General features: G+C 45.2%; 1 protein-coding gene and 1 non-coding gene across 3 annotated transcripts in view; both read right to left on the bottom strand.

Moving 5' to 3' along the window:
* TRIM26 (tripartite motif containing 26) overlaps positions 1 to 2,031 on the bottom strand; it is a 38,073-nt gene extending 36,042 nt beyond the window's left edge. Inside the window, exon 1 of one of the 2 annotated variants that reach the window (XM_053600964.1) lies at positions 1,607 to 2,031. The gene's annotated coding sequence lies outside the window, so the exon portion shown is untranslated. The remainder of the gene's footprint in view (positions 1 to 1,606) is intronic. The other variant, XM_053600963.1, reaches the window with a different exon arrangement.
* Positions 2,032 to 15,505: 13,474 nt separating this feature from the next.
* On the bottom strand, positions 15,506 to 15,567 carry LOC128595129 (U7 small nuclear RNA). Its single transcript, XR_008382798.1, has one exon. It is a non-coding gene; the product is annotated as a U7 small nuclear RNA (small nuclear RNA).
* Positions 15,568 to 20,946: the final 5,379 nt, after the last annotated feature.

Raw genomic sequence — 20,946 nt, 5'->3', positions numbered from 1 at the left:
GAGAAAGCTTCTGTGCACAATAATTCCAAATAATATGTGTAGATACTTACCCTTAAGGAGGGGGAACGTAAGGAATGGGCTGCACATGGTGACTGTCTGCCAAAGAGTACAGTATGCAAAGAGTAGAAAATAGAGTACTTTATAGTGGAGAAACCTGACAAATACTATTTCAGCCAAGTGATCAAGATCGACATTAAGCCAAGTTGACAGTATGTGCACTTGAATGGTATGATAAACAGGGCAATCTACCTCTGTCGTCTTCTCAATAATGCTTAAGCCCAGTCTTAGGAGAAAAACACCAAATTGCAATAGAAGGGCATCCTATAATATATAAGTCCAGTATTCTTTAAAACTGTCAAGGTCCTCAAATGAAGTAAAGTCTGAACTGCCACAGCCAAGAGGAGCATAAGGAGGTAAGACAACTAAATATAATATGGTAAACCTGGATAGGATTGAGAAACAGAAAAAGTACTTAGGTTAAAAACTACAGAAATCTTAGCCGGGCGTTGTGGTGGGCACCTGTAATCCCAGCTACTTGGGAGGCTGAGGCAAGAGAATCTCTTAAGCCCAAGAGTTGGAGGTTGCTGTGAGCTGTGACGCCATAGCACTCTACGGAGGGCAACATAGTGAGACTGTCTCAAAAAAAAAAAAAAAACTACAGAAATCTTGCAACACCAAGGACTTCAGTCAATAATAATGTATCAATATAGGTTTATTTATTGCAACAAGTGTACCACACTGATGTAAGATGTTCATAATAGGGTAAATAGTTTGGGGTACATAGGAACTCAGTACTATCATCTGAATTTTTCTGTAAATCTAAAATTGTTCTAAAAATAAAATCTATTTAAAAAATAAAGACACAGATTTGGGAACATAAAGCCTATTTTTTAAAAATGTGATTTTTTTAACTGGTAAAAAACATGCTAGGGTTATGATTTTTAGCTAACGGTTAAAATAGGAGGTTCAGGCATGCATGAAAAATGTCATTCTCACCACTTTTGGTGCACACACAAATCGTGGGGTCAAAATCTGGAATCCACTGGGAATTTGCAAGTGTTTCCCTCCCATTTACTCCGCAAAGTTAAATTTACACTCTTTTCCTAAGGTCAAATAGGAAGAAAATCGGCAGGAAAAATGCTAATGGGCTGGAGGAGGGAGCGAATGCACAGCTCCAAATATATGCGGCTAAACCGGTTTACTCCGACCAGTTAAAAAAAAAAAAAGGGAGGAAAGGAGAAAAATCATGACTTCATGACTTTGGTCATGGCGCTGGACTGGCAGTCTATCTACCAGGCTCCAAGCAACCGGACGGTCATCCAGGCCCCACTTACTTCTGGTTCTGGAAACCAGAATGTATCCGACTCTGAGCTAGACAACGGAAAGCGAGGAAACCCAAGAGGAAGGGGAGAATGGAGGGTCAAGCATGCAGGAGAGACAGGGCTCCCAGGGAAGAAGCAGCGAACTTGGCCCCCTCCCCGAGCCCGCCGGGGTACTTGGCCCTGCTCCGCCCCCGGGCCCCACGGCCGCGTTTGGTTGCCCCAAAGCTGGGGCCCGTGTGTGATAATGGTGCTACTGCATCTCGCACTGGACACCCCCTACTCACCGGTCCCGAGCTCCGGTCCGCGAATCCGGGGCTAAGGCCCCTCCTAGCTCGCGCCGGTCTGTTCCGGGTCCCGCTCCTCCACTAGAAACCAGAGCGTCAGCTCGTCCCCGCCCGGTAATCTCCCGGCTCTTCGGGGCCCTTCGCCGAGATTTCTCCGGACCAGCCCCGGGATTGGCCCCTGCCTAACTCTGCCTTCCAATGGGAACCTTAGCCTCCTTTTCGTCACTGATCACTGGGCAAATCCCCAGGCAGCCGCCGGAGGTGGGGTAGCAGGGGCGGAGAAAAGGAAACTGAAATCAGGTGCGGCCGAGGCTGTTCTGGAGCCGCAGCCGGAGTTTGGCGCGTAATCCGGGTGATCTGTTACAAGCTCTAAGAGAGCTAAATTTTGAGGTCTAAAGAAGCCCATATGTAGTTAGGACTCTGGGGTGCAAGAATGTCCTCTCCTCCTCTCGAGACTCCTCCACCGCCCAACTCCAGCCTCGCGCTGGATCAGGGTCGCAGGCACTTTGAGACGAAATGGCTCTCTCCAGGTGCTCAACACTATGACTCCCTGCCCCCAACATGACCTAAATTTGCTTCCAGGACAAGGCAGGATTTTAGCGAGCAAACATTTTCAGGGGTCTATTTACAAATATTATCTACCACTTCCTAGGTAAAATAATGTTAAACCAGGCAGGCATTTTCACCCTTCTATAGAAAGAAAAAAATGAGGTTCTGGGAGCTTAAAGGTCTGGGGCCAGCTCAGTGGGGCTGTTTCTGCTTCTTGGCAATGAATTTAGAAAACACTAGGGCTGCAAAGCGGCCAAGACTCTGGTTCCCGGGGTCCTTAGTGGGGAGATATGTAAGAGGCTCTGGCGGCCGGAAGCTGGAGGCATACATAGAAGCTTAGCCGGCGGCCCAGCCTGCGCCCGCCTCTTGCTTTGCCTGCAGCCGCCTGTACCTGGTCCAGTCGCGGGGTCATCCCCTGTGCTGCCATTGGCATTTCCCAGGCACTGCCGCGTAAAAATCTTGCAGTCTTTTCACGATAGGCGGGCAGCTGCTGCGTTAAGCCCCTGGGGTTAGTGCTGGGGAAGAAGTAGCCAAGGCTCTTCGGGTCTGGCAGTACGATACTCCTAAGGGTGGAGATCTAGCTGGGTACACAGGCCACCCTCCAAAGCAGGGGTGAGGGAGTGGACTGCAGTTGGGGGGTATTCATGGTCCTAGACCCTAAAACCTGTCCAGCCTCCATCCCTCCCCCTTTGGGGTGGAGAAATTCGGAGCGAATACTCAGGGTTTAGCCAGTGGTGGAGGAGGTGAGGCAAACAGAAGAAATCCACGCCGACATTTTACATCCTGCCTCCCTCTCTGCCTCCCTCCTGGTCTTTTTTCCCTTCGTCCAGCGGTGCAACGGGCCTTGTCCCTCTTGGGGGAGGGAGGCGCACCTCACCTACTGGCACAACTCTCCTGAGCCTGTTTTCTGAATGTGTTCTCAGCACATCACCTAGACTCTTCTTATAACTGCTCTGCTAGTTGATGTTGAGAGAAGAAATTGTTTAAGACGCTACTTAAATAATTTAATGCTACTAAACCTTATCTCCTTGTCTCCGCGAGGAGATTCTTGGCCCTTTCGCCTGCTATTCTGTGGATGCTCCAGCTGTAAACGCCACAACCCCGCCCCTTAACATTTTCTGATATCGTCCCAGCATACTTAGAAGGGCATGGAAGGCCCTTGCAGGGCCTGGGGTAACGGACATGATGATAGATAAAAGACAGTGACACAAAATTAAGAAGTCACTGTTAGAAGACAATGCAATTGCTGCTACAAACTCACATTGGATGAAATACCATTGCATAGTACATCAAAAAAATTTTTTGGACAAATTGTAGTATACGTACACCATGGAATACTAGGCAGCCATAAAAAAAAAAAAAAAAAAGATCGAGGCTCGGCGCCTGTGGCTTAAGCGGCTAAAGCGCAAGCCACATACATCTGAGCTGGTGGGTTGGAATCCAGCCTCAGCCCGCCAAACAATGACGGCTGCAACTGAAAAATAGCCTGGCATTGTGGCCGGTGCCTGTAGTCCCAGCTACTTGGGAGGCGGAGGCAGGAGAATCACTTGAGCCCAGGAGTTGGAGGTTGCTGTGAGCTGCGATGCTACAGCACTCTACCCAGGGCGACCGCTTGAGGATCTGTCTCAGATAAAAAAAAAAATAAAAGATGGAGAATGGAGACTTCACATCTTTTATGTTTACCTGGGTGGAGCTGAAACATATTCTTCTTCGCAAAGTATCTCAAGAATGGGAAAAAAGTATCCAATGTACTCAATACTACTATGAAATCAATATAATAATCACCTACACATTCATATGAATGGTAAAACATAACTATAGCCCAGAAAGTAGAAGGGAAGAGGAGAGAGAAGGGAGGGGGTAGGCAGGAGGAGGGAGGGTGTTTGGGGGCACCTCCCCTAATGTGCTTAATGCAATGGTACATTTCAAAACTACTAAGAAAAGAGTATGATTGTCTTACCATAACAAATAAGTGAGGTGATGGATGTGTTAATCAGTTCCATGTAAGCGTTTCACATTGTATATCAAATCAGTACGCTGGTGGTGCCCATAACTCTGGTCACATACACCCAGACTGGCAGTTGGAAACTGACCAAGGCCAGCTAAACAATGACAACTGCAACAAAAAAATAACTGGGCGTTGCGGTGGGTGCCTGTAGTCCCAGTTATTTGTGAAGCTGAGGCAAGAGAATCACTTAAGTCCAAGAGTTTGAGGTTGCTATGAGCTGTGGCACCTCCTCACTCTACTGAGGATGACAAAGTGTGACTCTGTCTCAAAAAAAAAAAAAAGAAAGAAAATTTTTGGTTGGGCATGATGGCTCACACCTCTAATCTTAGCCCTCTGGAAGGCCAAGGTGGGTGGATTGCTTGAGCTCAGGAGTTTGAGACCAGCCTGACCAAGAGCAAGATCCTCTTCCCTGCTAAAAATAGATTGTGGTGGATCCTGTAGGCCCAGCTACTCAGGAGGCTGAGGCAAGAAGATTGCTCAAGCCCAAGCGTTTTAGGCTGCTGTGAGCTAGGATGTCAGTGCACTCTACCTGGGCCAGAATGAGACTCTGTCTAAAAGAAAAAGAAAAAAAAAAAAAGAAATTTATGCACAAAAGCTTTAAAAATGAATAATGTCATATAACTCATCATCAAGACTGTGAATATAATAAGGGTCAAGGAATTAAATCATCACCAATTCCAGGAATTCCTTTAAAGCACTGATGCCATGGCACTCTACCCAGGTCAACAAACTGAAACTCTGTCTCAAAAAAAAGAAAAAAACAGATTTTGGCCAAAAGTTGACGATAAAAATTGACTTACAGATACAGCATTTTTAATGGATTTAACTGCTCATTTAAATGAGTTAGACATGTTTGTCTTCAAGATGAAAACTGACTTATCAATACAATGTTTCAAACCATAGCATCATTCCAAATGAAATTGAAATTATAGCAAACTCAAATTAAGGCAAAAAAATTTATGTGTTTCTTTTTTTAAATGACATATGCATCTTTATTCCACTATAGCTTTTCTGAATACAGTGCCTTAATATTTCTTTTTTTTTTTTGAGACAGAGCCTCAAGCTGTCGCCCTGAGTAGAGTGCCGTGACGTCACAGCTCACAGCAACCTCTAACTCCTGCGTTTAAGTGATTCTCTTGTCTCAGCCTCCCAAGAAGCTGGGACTACAGGTGCCTGCCACAACACCCAGCTATTTTTTGGTTGTAGTTGTCATTGTTTGGCAGGCCCAGGCTGGATTTGAACCCGCCAGCTCTGGTGTATATGGCTGGTGCCTTAGCTGCTTGAGCTACGGGCACTGAGCCCAGTACCTTCATTTTTTAACATGTTCCTGCCCTCACCCCCACCTCAGAAAAAAGAAGAAAAGAAAATATGAGGGCGGGCGGCGCCTGTGGCTCAGCGGGTAGGGCGCCGGCCCCATATGCTGAGGGTGGTGGGTTCAAACCCAGCCCCGGCCAAACTGCAACAAAAAAAAAATAGCCGGGCGTTGTGGCGGGCGCCTGTAGTCCCAGCTGCTCTGGAGGCTGAGGCAAGAGAATCACGTAAGCCCAAGGATTTGGAGGTTGCTGTGAGCTGTGTGATGCCACGGCACTCTACTGAGGGCGATAAGGTGAGACTCTGTCTCTACAAAAAAAAAAAAAAAAAAAAAAAAATATGAGGGAAAGGATTCCTTATTGTTTACTTTTGGTTTGGCCCTCAAGGCTCCATGCTCTGGCTCCAATCTACTTTTCCTATCCTACCTATTTTTCTCTGTTGGACTACAAGAACCCTTAATTCCAGCCAAGCCAGTTTATTTATCCTCCTCCTGACACCATCTGTGGGCTTGTGGTCTACCTAAAATATTCTTCTCTTGGCCGGTTGCAGTGGCTCAACACCTCCCAGCACTTTGGGAAGCCAAGATGGCAGATCACCTGAGCTCACGTTTTCGAGACCAACCTAAGCTAGAGGGAGACCCCCATCTCTAAAATAGTTGGGTGTTGTGGCCAGCGCCTATAGTCCCAGCTATTCAGGAGACTGAGGCAAGAGAATCACTTGAGCCCAAGAGTTTGAGGTTTCTGTAAGCTATGACGCCAGGACACTACCAGGGGTGACAAAGTGAGACTCTGTCTCAAAAAAAAGATAAATATAATATAATGTAATATTCTTCCCTCTACCTAAAAATGATCCACCGTGAGATCCCAGTTTACAGTCCCATTCTGTCCTCATAAACAGAAGCTCAAGGGAGCTTGTTTGCCCTTTCTGCCATGTGCGGACACAGAAAGAAGGTGCCATCTATGAAGCAGAGAATGAGCCCTCACCAGACACCGAATCTGCTGGTGCCTTGATCTTGGACTTCTCAACCATCAGAATTTCGGGCAATAAATTTTTGTTCTTTATAAATTACCTGATCTAAAATATTTTGTTATAGTAGCAGGAATGGACTAAGACAGGTTTAAAATCCAAATCCTCACCTTACCATTTCAACCCTCAGAGATAGCTCCCTTCTGTATAGCTGCCTTGTTTCCTTTAACAGCTCCATTATTTTCAAAGTCAGAGCTATAGGCATCCATAAGGTATCAGTGTTTCAATAATATGATTTATATACATTTTTAAATTTCAAAATCTTACAGGGGCACTAATTTTTTGGTTACATGAATTGGTTTTCCAGTTTTAGTGAAAGTTTTAAGTGAGTGTCTTACAGAAAGGTGATGCTTATTTAATATATCCCTGGTTCTTAGGCTCATGGGCACAATACTGCATCCTCCACAGTCTTATAAGAATGCACTGGTTTACTAACTTGGGTACATTTATATGAGTTCGGAAGGCCCCCATGTTGCAGTAGAGACAGCCAGGGTGAAGTTTTCTTTTCTTTTGGAGCTTGGTGCCTGAGATTCCTTTGGATACACTGATACCTTATGGATGCATATAGCTCTGACTTTGAAAATCACCTTTAGAAACAGAACTGGCCAGGTGCGGTGGCTCAACCTATAATCCTAGCACTCTGGGAGGCCAAGGCGGGTAGATTGCCTGAGCTCACAAGTTCAAGAGCAGCCTGAGCCAGAGCAAGACCTAGTCTCTAAAAAATAGCCGGGCGTTGGGGACACCCATAGCTCAGTGGTTAAGACGCCACCCATATGCTCCGGGGCTGGTGGGTTCAAACCTGGCCTGGGCCTGCTAAAAAAAAAAAAAAAAAATAGCCAGGCGTTGTGGCAGGTGCCTGTAGTCCCAACTACTTGGGAGGCTGAGGCAAGAGAATCACTTAAGCCCAAGAGTTTGAGGTTGCTGTGAGCTGTGATGGCATAGCACTCTACCAAGGGTGACATAGTGAGACTCTGTCTCAAAAAAAAGAAAAGAAAAGAAACAGCACTGTGTTTATTTTTTGTTGTTGTTGTGTGAAAAGATTTGGAGACAATCTGAAGTAACCTGAAAAGATTTGGAGAACATTCTCCTAAGTAAAGAATCATAAGAATGGAAAATCAAGCATACCATGTACTCAATATTAAGTTGGAACCTGCAGATTAACAACTATCAGCCCACCTGACAGAAAAACTCAGTTAGGTTCAAGAAGGGATGGGGAGGGTTTGGCAAGTTTCCACCCAAAGGGAACAATGCATGAGTGTATGGCACACTTCCTGGGTGAAGGGAAGAACCACAACTTGGACTTGCCTTACAAATGCAAACAATGTAACATAATCATGTATACCCTGTATTAATCTGAAATAAAAACTAAAATAAAATTAAAATAAGTGCTAAAGAAATATTTGTGCCAAAAACAAAAAGCACTTCTGACATTTAAACAAATAAATAAACACACGAAGACACTTTAGTTATAACATACGTGAATATCTTCAATATTTGTTCCCCAGCCATTTCAGGTTTATTCAATTCCATTTCAACAAATAAACACAAATCAATACATTCATAAAAAATAAAAATAAAAAACTGTTTTCTGGGGGTTTAAAAAATTTAAATACGTGGGCTGGGTGCAGTGGCTCACACCTGTAATCCAAGCACTTTGGAGGCTGAGGCGGGTGGATTACTTGAGCTCAGGAGTTCAAGACCAGGCTGAACAAGAGCGAGACCCCATCTCTAAAAAATTAACCAAGCATTGTGGCAGGCGCCTGTAGTCCCAGCTACTTGAGAGGCTTAGGCAAGAGGAGAATCGCTTAAGCCCAAGAGTTTGAGGTTGCTGTGAGCTGTAATACCACAGCACTCCACTGAGGGAGACAAAGTAAGACTCTGTGTCAAAAAAAAAGAAAGGCTCAACACCCATAGTTCAGTGGTTTGGGCACTGGCCACATGCACGGGGCTGGCAAATTCAAGCCCGACTGGGCCTGCTAAAAAAAAAACAATGACAACCACAACAAAAAAAGAGCCGGGCATTGTGGTGGCAGGCTGAGGTAAGAGAATTGCTTGAGTCTGAGAGTTTGAGGTTGCTGTGAGCTATGATGCCACAGCACCCTAGCAAGGGCCACATAGTGAGACTCTACTTCAAAAAAAAAATTATTTTTAAATCTGTAATATACTCTGTGATTTTCCTGAAAGCTACTATACCAATTTTCTTTTTGGCACTAGGCAACCAATTATAGCATTTAAAATTAAAAGTTCGAATTCCTTTGAGTTTTCTGCTCAGCTGCAATTAACTTTGAAACTCATGTTCACAAGGGTATATTTTTCTCAAATCTCTTAGATACCAACTAATTGTATAAGCACCATTATCCATTGTTTGAGGTAATCTAAGGCACCATTTTTTCTTTGTGAACACTGAATACTTTTATTAGCAGATATCACATTTAGAATAGTCTTTGGCTAGTGACATTGTCAAAAAAAAGAAAATAAAAAGAAAGATGGAATATTCGCTGAAAAACAGGAAACATTCAAAATCCATACATTTTCAAGTTTTCCAGTGTGTTTGGAAAAAAATAGTTAATTCTTGGCTCTGCGCCTGTGGCTCAAGCAGCTGAGCTGGTGGGTTTGAATCCAGCCTGGACCCACCAAACAACAATGACGGCTGCAACAACAACAACAAAAAAAAATAGCTGGGCATTGTGCAGGTGCCCCGTAGTCCCAGCTACTTGCGAGGCAGAGGCAGGAGAATCACTTGAGCCCAGGAGTTGGAGGTTGCTGTGAGCTGTGATGGCACAGCACTCTACCCAGGGGGACAGCTTGAGGCTCTGTCGAAAAACAAAGACAAAATAGTTAATTTTCTTGCTTTTAAAAGATAATACCGAAAGGCTGGGCGTGGTGGCTCACACTTGTAATCCTAGCACTCTGGGAAGCCCAGGTAGGTGGATTGCCTGAGCTCACAGGTTCGAGACCAGCCTGAGCCAGAGTGAGATCTCGTCTCTAATAATAGCTGGGCATTGTGGTGGGCACCGGTACTCGCAGGTACTCCGGAGGCTGAGACAAGAGGATTGCTTGAGGTTCAGCACCCGTAGCACAGTGGTTACAGTGCCAGCCACATACACCAAAGGTGGTGGGTTCGAACCCGGCCCAGGCCAGCTAAACAACTGTAACAAAAAAATAGCCAGGCATTGTGGTGGGCGCCTGTAGTCCCAGCTACTCAGAAGGCTCAGGCAAGAGAATTGCTTAACCCGGAGTTCGACACCACAGCACTCTACAGAGGGCGACAAAGTGAGACTCTGTCTCAAAAAAAAAAAAAAGGATAATGCCAACCAGGTGCCCATGCTCAGTGGTTAGAGCACCAGTCACATGCACCCAGAGCTGGTGGGTTCAAACCAGCCGGGGCCTGCTAAAAAAAAAAAAAATTAGCCGGGCATTGTGGTGGGGGCCTGTAGTCCCAGCTAATAGGAAGGCTGAGGCAAAAGAATCGCTTGAGCCCCAGAGTATGAGGTTGCTGTGAGCTATGATGTCACCTCTCTCTACTGAGGGCGACGAAGGGAGACTCTGTCTCAAAAAGAAAAAAAAAAAAAAAGGCAAACACGGGCGGCGCCTGTGGCTCAGTGAGTAGGGTGCCGGCCCCATATGCGGAGGGTGGCGGGTTCAAACCCAGCCCCGGCCGAACTGCAACAAAAAAATAGCCGGGCGTTGTGGCGGGCGCCTGGAGTCCCAGCTGCTCGGGAGGCTGAGGCAAGAGAATCGCTTAAGCCCAGGAGTTGGAGGTTGCTGTGAGCTGTGTGAGGCCACGGCACTCTACCGAGGGCCATAAAGTGAGACTCTGTCTCTACAAAAAAAAAAAAAAAAAAAGGCAAACACTACTTGGGAGGCCAAGGCAGGTACTGAACTTACAAGTTGGAGACCAGGCTGTAGTCTGAGCCAGAGCAAGATCTTGCCTCTAAAAATAGCTGGGCGTCATGGCCATCACCTGTATTCCCATCTACTCAAGAGGCAGAGACAACAGAATCACTTGAGCCTAAGAGTTTAAGGTTGCTGTGAGCTATGACGCCAGAGCATTCTACTGAGAGTGACAAAGTGACACTCTGTCTCAAAAATAAAGAAATAAATAAACAAAAAATAATACCAGCAACAACTGAAATACGGCTTTAAATACTAAAGCAGGTATTAAGCTATGCCCTTATCTACGAAACTTGTTTTACGGGCTGTGCCTGTGGCTCAGTGAGTAGGGTGTCAGCCCCATATACCTGAGAGTGGCCAGTTCAAACCTGGCCCCGGCTAAACTGCAACAAAAAAATAGCTGGGCATTGTGGCGGGCGCCTGTAGGCCCAGTTACTACAGAGGCTGAGGCAAGAGAATGGCCTAAGCCCAAGAGCTGGAGGTTGCTGTGAGCTGTGACAGTACAGCACGCTACTGAGGGTGACAAAATGAGACACTGTCTCTAAAAAAAATAAAAAAAGAAAGAAACTTGTTTTACATGATTGCTGATAAACACAGTGCTGCTTTTTCTTTTTTGTATTTCAAATTTATATGAGGTTACATATGATTGGGTTACATTGCTTGTGTTTGTAAGATAAAGTCCAATATGTGGTTGTGTCCTTCACCCACGAAGTGTGCCATAAACCAGCACATTGCACCTGTTAGGTGGGAACTTGCCAAGACCTTGACCTCCCTCTCCCCTTTTGAGTTTAATTGAGATTTTCTCTTAACTATATGCATTTTGACGCACTGGCTAAACACAGTCCCATTAACAGAAAAAATATGCACCCTTGTTTTTCAACTTGACACAGAATTTGAAAACAGACTTCAAGATTTCTGGAAAAATAGGGCAGCGCCTGTGGCTCAGTGAGTAAGGGCGCCGGGCCCATATGCCGAGGGTGGCGGGTTCAAATCCAGCCCCGGCCAAACTGCAACAAAAAAAAAGCCGGGCGTTGTGGCGGGCGCCTGTAGTCCCAGCTGCTCGGGAGGCTGAGGCAGGAGAATCGCATAAGCCCAAGAGTTAGAGGTTGCTGTGAGCCGTGTGACGCCACAGCACTCTACCCGAGGGCGGTACAGTGAGACTCTGTCTCTACAAAAAAAAAAAAGATTTCTGGAAAAATAAATATTTTCGTGCAATTGCAACTTCATTTTCAGTTGACATAACTATGTTACCTGCCAATTTTCTTTTTTTGTTGACACAGAGTGTCACTTTGTCACCATAGAGTGCTGTAGGATCACAGTTCACAGCAACCTCAAACTCTTGGGCTTACCCAGTGGTTCTCAACCTTCCAAATGCCGCAGCCCTTTAATACAGTTCCTGTGGGTCGAGACAGGTTTGAGAACCGTTGGCTTAAGCTATTCTCTTGCTTCAGCCTCCCAAGTAGCTGGGACTACAGGCACCTGCCACAACGCCTGGGTTTTTTTTGGAGAGCTCCCTCTGACTCAGGCTGGTCTCGAACTCCTGAGCTCAGGCAATCCACCTGCCTTGGCGTCCCAGAGAGCTCAGATTACAGGTGTGAGCCACCTTGCCTGGCCTGCTGGATGATTTTAAAAGATTCTCTAAATAGGCCGCTAGATAATTAGGATTGTTATGTGAGGACTTTTTGCTTCTCTTTGGTGGCAGATATCACTAAAATTTGCATGGACTTTTTTTTTTTTTTTTTTTTTTGAGACAGAGCCTCAAAGCTGTTACCGTGGATAGAGTGTTATGGCATCACAGCTCACAGCAACCACCAACTCCTGGCTTAAGGGATTCTCTTGCCTCAGCCTCCCAAATAGCTGGGACTACAGGCATCAGCCATGACGCCTGGCTATTTTTTAGTTGTAGTTGTCATTGTTGTTTGGCAGGCCAGGGCCGGATTTGAACCTGCCAGCTCTGGTGTATGTGGCTGGCGCCTTAGCCACTTGAGCCACAGGCCCCGAGCCTGCGTGGACCTTTTTTTTGCTCATCAGCTTTTGTTAGTATTTGTGTATTTAAAGTGTGGCCCAAGACAACTCTTCTTTTTCTTTCTTTCTTTTTTGAGACAGAGCCTCAAGCTGTCCCGCTGGGTAGAGTGCTGTGGCTTCACAGCTCACAGCAACCTCTAACTCCTGGGCTCAAGTGATTCTCCTGCCTAAGCCTCCCAAGTAGCTGGGACTACAGGCGCCTACCACAATGCCCAGCTATTTTTTTGGTTGCAGCTGTCATTGTTATTTGGCAGGCCTGGGCTGGATTCAAACCCTCCAGCTCAGGTGTATGTGGCTGGTGCCTTAGCCGCTTGAGCCACAACTCTTCTTTATCTAATGTGGCTCAGAGAAGCCAAAAGTTTGGACACACCTGGACTAAAAGGAATGATGAAAGTTACAATATAGTCTTTTCTTTTGTCTGCCAAACATCAACATCTACCTTACTTCCCATATATAAACATCCAACAAACAAATGGAAAAAATTCTTCCATCTAGCATCTTGTATACAACCCAAAACATACTCTCTCCTTCTCCCTTATGGAAAGACCAAAGTTTCATCAGTTATTGTCTATAACTCAAAGGTCAGGATCTTGGGATAAAGTCTATTCTAGTAATTCTATCATAGTTATACACCAAAATTCTTGAACTTATGTATTAGTGTGTGCTATGGTTTGGATGTTTGTCTCCTCCAAATCTCATGTTGAAATTTGATCCCCTGTATGACAATGTTGGGAACTGGGGTATGATGGGGGTGTTTAGGTCATGGGAGCAGATCCCTCATGAATAGATTCATGCCCTCTCTCAGATCTTAGTTCCTCCAAGAGCTGGTTGTTAAAAAGAGCCTGGCTCCTCCCCATCTAGCTTCTTCTCTCACTATGTGATCCCTTTGCATATGTTGGGTCCCCTTGGGCGTTCCACCATGAGCTAAAACAGCCTGAAGCCCTCACCAGATGCAGGTGCACATTCTTGAATTTTTCCACCCTCCAGAACCATGAGCCAAATAATCTTTCTTTTTGTTTGTTTTGTTTAGGGTTTGTTTTTTTTTTTTTTTTGTACAGAGAGAGTCTCACTTTATCACCCTCGGTAGAGTGCCGTGCGATGGCATCACACACAGCTCACGGCAACCTCCAACTCCTAGGCTTAGGCAGTTCTCTTGCCTCAGCCTCCCGAGTAGCTGGGACTACAGGCACCTGCCATAATGCCAGGCTATTTTTTGGTTGCAGCTTGGCCGGGGGTGGGGGCTGGGTTTGAACCTGCCACCCTTGGTATATGGGGCCGGCGCCCTACTCACTGAGCCACAGGCACCGCCCAATCAACTTTTTTTTTTTTTTATAAACTATCCAGTCTTTAGTATTGTGTTATAGCAACAAGAAAGTAAGACAGTATATATGATATAAAGTTAACATAGTCTATGTATAAAATAGTAGAAAAGGGGCATTACCTGTGGCTCAATGGAGTAGGGTGCCGGCCCCATATGCCAGGGGTGGCGGGTTCAAACCCAGCCCTGGCCAAAAACTGCAAAAAAAAAAAAAAAAAAAATAGTAAAAGATGAAGAAAGGAGAAAATGAATTTTTTAAATAGATGAACTTATTTCATTAGGGACACAGCAAAGATGAAAATATGAGTTGAGGGGGGTGCCCGTGGCTCAGTGAGTAGGGCGCTGGCCCCATATACGAGGGTGGCAGGTTCAAACCTAGCCCCGGCCAAACTGCAACAACAACAAAAAAAAATAGCCAGGCATTGTGGCAGGCGCCTGTAGTCCCAGCTACTCGGGAGGCTGAGGCAAGAGAATTGCCTAAGCCCAGGAGTTGGACAAGACTCAGTAAATTTGAGTTGGACCACTTGAGCCCAAGAGTTTGAGGTTGCTGTGAGTTGTGACATCACAGCACTCTACCGAGGGTGACAAAATAAGACTCTGTCTAAAAAAGGAAAGAAAGACAGGAAGGAAGGAAGGAAGCAAGGAAGGAAAGGAGGGAAATGACTGACAAGAAAAGGTCATCTACCAACGGTCCCCAGACTTTTGGGCACCAGAGGCCAGCTTCGTGGAAGACAATTTTTCCATAGACCAGGCTGGAGGTGGGGACATTAGATGTCCAAAAGGAGTGTGCAACCAAGAACCTTCCCATGCACAGTTTACAGGAGGCTTCATGCTCCTATGAGAATCTAATGATGCCCCTGATCTCACAGGAGGCAGGCCTCAGGCAGTGATGCCGGCAACGGCCAGTGGCTGTAAATACAGATGAAGCTTCATCGGCCTGCAGCTCACCTCCTGCTGACTGGTTATGGCTCAACTTTCAGGCAAATTGAGCAATGAGATGAACCTTTCAAAGATCTGCCCAATGTAATATTTTGATTCTCTGTTGTTCTTTAACCATAAAAGTGAGAGTACCAGTAGAAACCCTATTCCTCCCACCCACCCCCAAATCCCTGGACCCAGGAAATTTCTTGAGAACGTTTTATGAAACAGAGAAGAAATAGTTCCAATCTTTCACACATTCCTCCAGGGATTCCTCCTAGAGAAAAGAGACAGTGTTCCCCAGCTCCTTATTTATTTATTTTTTTAGACAGTATCTCATTTTGTCACCTCAGTAGAGTGCTGCAGAATCAAAGCTCACAGCAACCTCAAACTCTTGGGCTCAAGCCATTCTCTTGCCTCAGCCTCCCCAGTACCTGGGACTATAGGTGCTTGCCACAATGCCCAGATATTTTTAGAACTGAGGTCTCACTCTGGCTAAGGCTGGTCTTGAACCTGGGAGTTCAGGCAATCCACCCGCCTTGGTCTCCCAGTTTGCCAGGATTACAGACTGAGCCACCTCACCCAGCCTTCCCCAGCTCATTTTCTATGATTAGCATACCCTGGATAACAAAATTGTCACAAAGGTATAAGAGGAAAAGCCTGGAAATTGTCCCTAATGAACAAATTCCTAGGAAAAATGTGAGCACAATGAATTTTGCAATATACTTGAGGATAAAAATCACATAGCTATTACCCCAAGATTCAGTACTTGGGGTACTATTAATATATCACAAATAATATGAAATTACTTGGCTTATTTTTATTTTATTTATTTATTTATTTATTTATTAGGGGTCTTCCAGTAGAGACCGGAAAACCTGCTAGACAAATTCTAAAACAGCTGTAACACTTACTTGACTTATTTTTAAGGAACTCATAACAATTAAGTAAAATTTGGAGCACAATTAAAGAGTTAGTAATCCAGTACCTCTGCCCAGCTTTCTCTCCCACAAGGCAAGTGGATGATTCAATTTCTTTCTTTTTTTTTTTTTTTTGTAGAGACAGAGTCTCACTGTACCGCCCTCGGTAGAGTGCCGTGGCGTCACATGGCTCACAGCAACCTCTAACTCTTGGGCTTCCGCGATTCTCTTGCCTCAGCCTCCCGAGCAGCTGGGACTACAGGCGCCCGCCACAACGCCCAGCTATTTTTTTTTGTTGTTGCAGTTTGGCAGGGGCTGGGTTTGAACGCGCCACCCTCGGCATATGGGGCCGGCGCCCTACTCACTGAGCCACAGGCGCCGCCCAAAAAGATTATTATTATATGTCTGAGTGAATTTCTCTTTGGAATGAATTTGATTGGTAATCTCTGAGATTCCTGTACCTTAATGTTGTTGTCTTTTTCCAGATCTAGAAATTTTTCAGCAAATATTTCCTTAAATATGATTTTTTTTTTTGTTTAGGAAGGAGAAAGAGGGGGCCTTTTTCTTTCTCATCTCCTTCATTATCTCCTAATTTGTGAAGATTATATTAATTTGATAATATAATTCTGGTAGGTCTTCTTCATTTTTTTTCATCCTTTTTTCTTTTTGCTCCTCTGATTGAATAATTTCAAATGTTCTGTCTTTGAACTCACTGATTCTTTCTTCTGCTTGATCAAGTCTACTGTTGAAAAAATAAAAAAAGGGTGGCGCCTGTGGCTCAAGGAGTAGGGCGCTGGTCCCATATGCCGGAGGTGGCGGGTTCAAACCCAGCCCCGGCCAAAAACCACACACACAAAAAATAAATAAATAAATAAATAAATAATTTTAAGTCTGCTGTTGAAGCTTTCTATAAAATTTTTCAGTTTAATTATTGTTTTTTTTTTTTTTTTTTTGGCTGGGGCTAGATTTGAACCTGCACCTCCGGCATATGGGACCGGCGCCCTACTCCTTGAGCCACAGGCACCGCCCTTAATTACTGTAATCTTTACCTCTAGGATTCCTGCTTTTTGTTTGTTTTTTTTGAGACAGAGTCTCACTATGTCACCATCAGTAGCGTGCTGTGGCATCACAGCTCACAGCAACCTCCAGTTCTTGGGCTTAAGCGATTCTCTTGCCTCAATCTCACAAGTAGCTGGGACTATAGTTGCCTGCCACAATACCCGGATAGTTTTTGGTTGCAGTTGTCATTGTTTAGCAGGCCGGGGCCGAACTCGAACCTGCCACCTTTGGTGTATGTGGCTGGCGCCTTACTCACTGAGCTATAGGCGCCGAGCCAGATTTCTATTTTTCATTACTTTCATTTATTTGTCAAACTTATAATTTTGTTCATAAATTGTTTTCCATGTTTTATTTAATTTTATACCTGTATTTTCTTTTCTTTCTTTCTTTTTTTGCAGTTTTTAGCTGAGGCCAGACCTGCCACCTCCGGCCGGCGCCCTACTCCTTTGAGCCACAGATGCTGCCCCATACCTGTATTTTCATGTAGTTCCCTAAACTTGTTTAGGATAATTATTCTGAATTTTGCCAGTTATTTCATAGCTCTCTATTTCTTCTGGGTTCATTACTGGTGTTTTCTTTTTTTTTTTTTTTTTTGTAGAGACGGAGTCTCACTGTACTGCCCTCGGGTAGAGTGCCGTGGCGTCACACGGCTCACAGCAACCTCTAACTCTTGGGCTTACGCGATTCTCTTGCCTCAGCCTCCCGAGCAGCTGGGACTACAGGCGCCTGCCACAACGCCCGGCTATTTTTTTGTTGCAGTTTGGCCGGGGCTGGGTTTGAACCCACCACCCTCGGCATATGGGGCCGGCGCCCTACTCACTGAGCCACAGGCGCCGCCCAATTTTTTTTTGTTTTCTTTTCCTTTTATTTTTTGAGACGGAGTGTCTCTTTGTCGTCCTCAGTAGAGGGCCAGTGTCAGAGCTCACATCAACTTCAAACTCTTGGGCTTAAGTGATTCTCTTGCCTCAGCCTGCCAAATAGCTGGGACTACAGGTGCCAGCCACAACATCTGGCTATTTTGTTTTTTGTTTTTTGTTTTGAGACAGACTCTCACTATGTCACCCTCGGTAGAGTGCCCTGGTGTCACAGCTCACAGCAACCTCAAACTCTTTGGCTTAAGCGATTCTCTTGCCTCAGCCTCCCAAGTAGCTGGGACAAATGCCTGCCACAGTGCCTGGTTATTTTTGGTTGCAGTTGTCATTGTTGTTTAGCTGGCCCGGGCTGAGTTTGAACCCGCCAACTTCAGTGCATGTGCCTAGCACCATAACCACTGTGCTGTGAGCACCAAGCCCCACCCAGCTATTTTTAAGAGACAAGGTCTTGCTCTGGCTCAGGCTGGTCTCAAACTCCTGAGCTCAGGCAATCCACCTGCCTCAGCTTCCCAGAGTGCTAGGATTATAGGCGCGAACCACCACTGGGGGCCCTGATTATTGTTTACTATGGGTCATGGGTTCTTATGGTTTAAGATAAGGGTTAACAAGGTCTTCATTTTGAACTTAAATGTATAAACTGTAATGTTGGAAATGGAAAATCAGAACAGTCTTGAAGAGGTTACATTCACTGTTCTCCAGAATCCTGGCCTCCTGATATAGTTTGGTGGACCTATCCCTATCTCTGTATATTGGCTGACAGTGACTACCAGCCAGACCCTCTTTATCCAGTAACAAGTGTTTAAGAAAAATGGTTGCTGGGCGGCGCCTGTGGCTCAACGGAGTAGGGCACTGGCCCCATATGCCGGAGGTGGCAGGTTCAAACCCAGCCCCAGCCAAAAACTGTAAAAAAAAAAAAAAAGAAAAGAAAAATGGTTGCAATGTGAAATAGTTACATGATGGTACAGATAGTGCCAGTGTATGATGTAAAGAAATTCAGGGTCTCATGTCAGGTACAGTGGGTCACATCTGTAATCCTAGCACTCTAGGACACCAAGGTGGGTGGATTGCCTGAGCTCAGGAGTTTGAGACCAGCCTGAGCAAGAGACCTGTCTGTACTAAAAATAGGAAAACTACCTAGGTGTTATGGTGGGTGCCTGTAGTCCCAGCTACTTGGGAGGCAGAGGCAAAAGGATCTCTTGGGTCCAGAAATTTCAGGTTGCTGTGAGCTATGATGTCATAGCACTCTAGACTGGGACACCAGAGTAAGACTCTGTCTCAAAGAAAAGAGGGTGGCATCCATAACTAAGTGGGCAGGGTGCCAGCCACGTACACCCAGGCTGACGGGTTCAAACCGGGCCTGGACCAGCTAAACAACAATGACAACTGCAACAACAACAACAAAATATAGCCAAGGGTTGTGGTGGGCATGTGTAGTCCAGCTACTTGGGAGGCTGAGGCAAGAGAATTGCTTAAGCCCAAGAGTTTGAGGTTGCTGTGAGCTATGATGCCACAGTACTCTACACAGAGAGACATAGTGGGACTCTGTCTCAAAAAAAAAAAAAAAAAAAAAAGAAGAGAAAAAGAAAAGAGGAGAAAAAAAAAGAAAAAGAAATTCCCAGTCTTGATACAGGATTCCCCAACTCAGGATGAGACAGGGATTCCCCCATTCCTGGCTCTAGGTCCAGGTGAGCTCAGAAGTCAGACCCCCATTTCCAGGACAAACACACTGCCCTTTCCAGGCTACACCCTCTGGGCTCTAACAAGATCATGAACAAAGCAGCCTAAGACTTTTTTTGGGTGGTTTCACCTTGAGTAGGGAGCACACACCCCAATCCCTTCCCTGAGACAAAAACTGCAAAGACATAAGAACCATGGACTGTATTCAACTTTGAAAGAATATCTTTTCACCTACCAAATCCTAGCCAAAATGTAATTCTCCAGAAAATATATACCCCCTAAACAAAGGATCTAAGAGAGGGACTTTCAATTTGGCAGAAGATCTGGTGCTTTTCAGTTCTTCTGTATTCTCTTCTAATAAAAATCCTGTCTTACCACCGATCTGTGGTCCATGGGTTCATTCTTTGAATCCCCGAGACCAAGGACCAACTGAGGAAGAAATTCCAATAACAGTCTCACCAAAATTTTAGAACAATTTCTGAGTTTTTAAATTTGGAATATGATAGAAGTCATGTGAGTTTCTTAGGGTTATACTTTTCCACACTGAGACCCTGCTAACCTGTCCATGTGGGACTCTCCATATGGGGAACAGAACAGACTCCGAAGGTTGCATAACTATACTTCTTCTTTGCCTGTGTTTTCATGAAGCCAAATCCATTGTTCCCTTTGCTTGCCACCACTAGTTCTGTTACTGGGCTGCAGAGGTGTGGGCAGATTTCATGAAAATAGCAAATTCCTTAAGCAGCTTGAAATGGGGGAAGGAAAAATGGGAGATTCACTGAGCCACTGACTTACTGAGCGACTGACCCAGTAAGATTCCCAGGCAGCAGACAGAACTAGTTAGGAAAGGAATCATTTCCTGACTGCCTGTGGGGAAAAACAAACTATTCTTCAAATAGATTAGTCTGGAAGGGCTCTCCCAGTAAAAGGAAAGGGAAGGTGGCACATTCCGAAGAACAGCAGACTGGGGCATCTGCATCCCACAGCGGGGTTCTCTGGCATTCCCGGCAGAAGTCCCCAGTCTCCCAGAGTCTACTCCACCTCTTGCTGTCCCCACCCTGCCTGAAAGAGGTGAGGAGGATGGGGGAAGGAATCAAACAGGCTGGGGGATGGGGGCAGTGAGATCGCTGGCCCAAATGGTTTCAAGAGCAGAATTAACACAGGGGCAATACCAATTACTTAGTCCAACATCCGGCTAAAACTGTAGGGAGGGCCCCGAGGGAACAGCATCGTTTTCAGTTTCAGAAGAGGAAGTATTAACTTTAGTGTGGCTAAAACTCTTCTTTCCTTTCTTTTTTCTTTTCTGTCCTCCCCATCCCCCAGAGTGTAACACTCCATGCTGGAGGAGATGGAGGATCCCAGGCAAGACCCAGGCTTTCCCCCTCCTTTCCTCTCTTCTTTATCTTGTGTACATTCAGGAAGAATTCTCTTGGAATTAAGTTTTGGGAGGAAAAGGGCAGACAGGCTCTGACCTGAGTTTCATTCACATATCTGCACATAGTACCTGAGGAGATGGGAGAATCGCAAAGGGGAGGGGAAAATTAATATTGCTTGATGGGTTGAGAATTAAAGACAAAATTATTTCCAATCTTTTTCTTTTACTCAAGTTCATTCCAACTTTTTTCTTTTCTTTTCTTTTTTTTCGTGAGACAGTCTCAAGCTGTCACCCTGGGTAGAGTGCCATGGCATCATCATAGCTCATAGCAACCTCCAACTCTTAGGCTCAAGCAATCCTCTTAACTCAGTTTTTCTATTTTTAGTAG

The sequence above is a fragment of the Nycticebus coucang genome, chromosome 9 (assembly GCF_027406575.1).
Source record: "Nycticebus coucang isolate mNycCou1 chromosome 9, mNycCou1.pri, whole genome shotgun sequence".
NCBI classification, from domain to species: Eukaryota; Metazoa; Chordata; class Mammalia; order Primates; family Lorisidae; genus Nycticebus; species Nycticebus coucang.
Note: the sequence above shows the minus strand (reverse complement) of the source record. Positions and strands in the feature narration are given on the sequence as shown.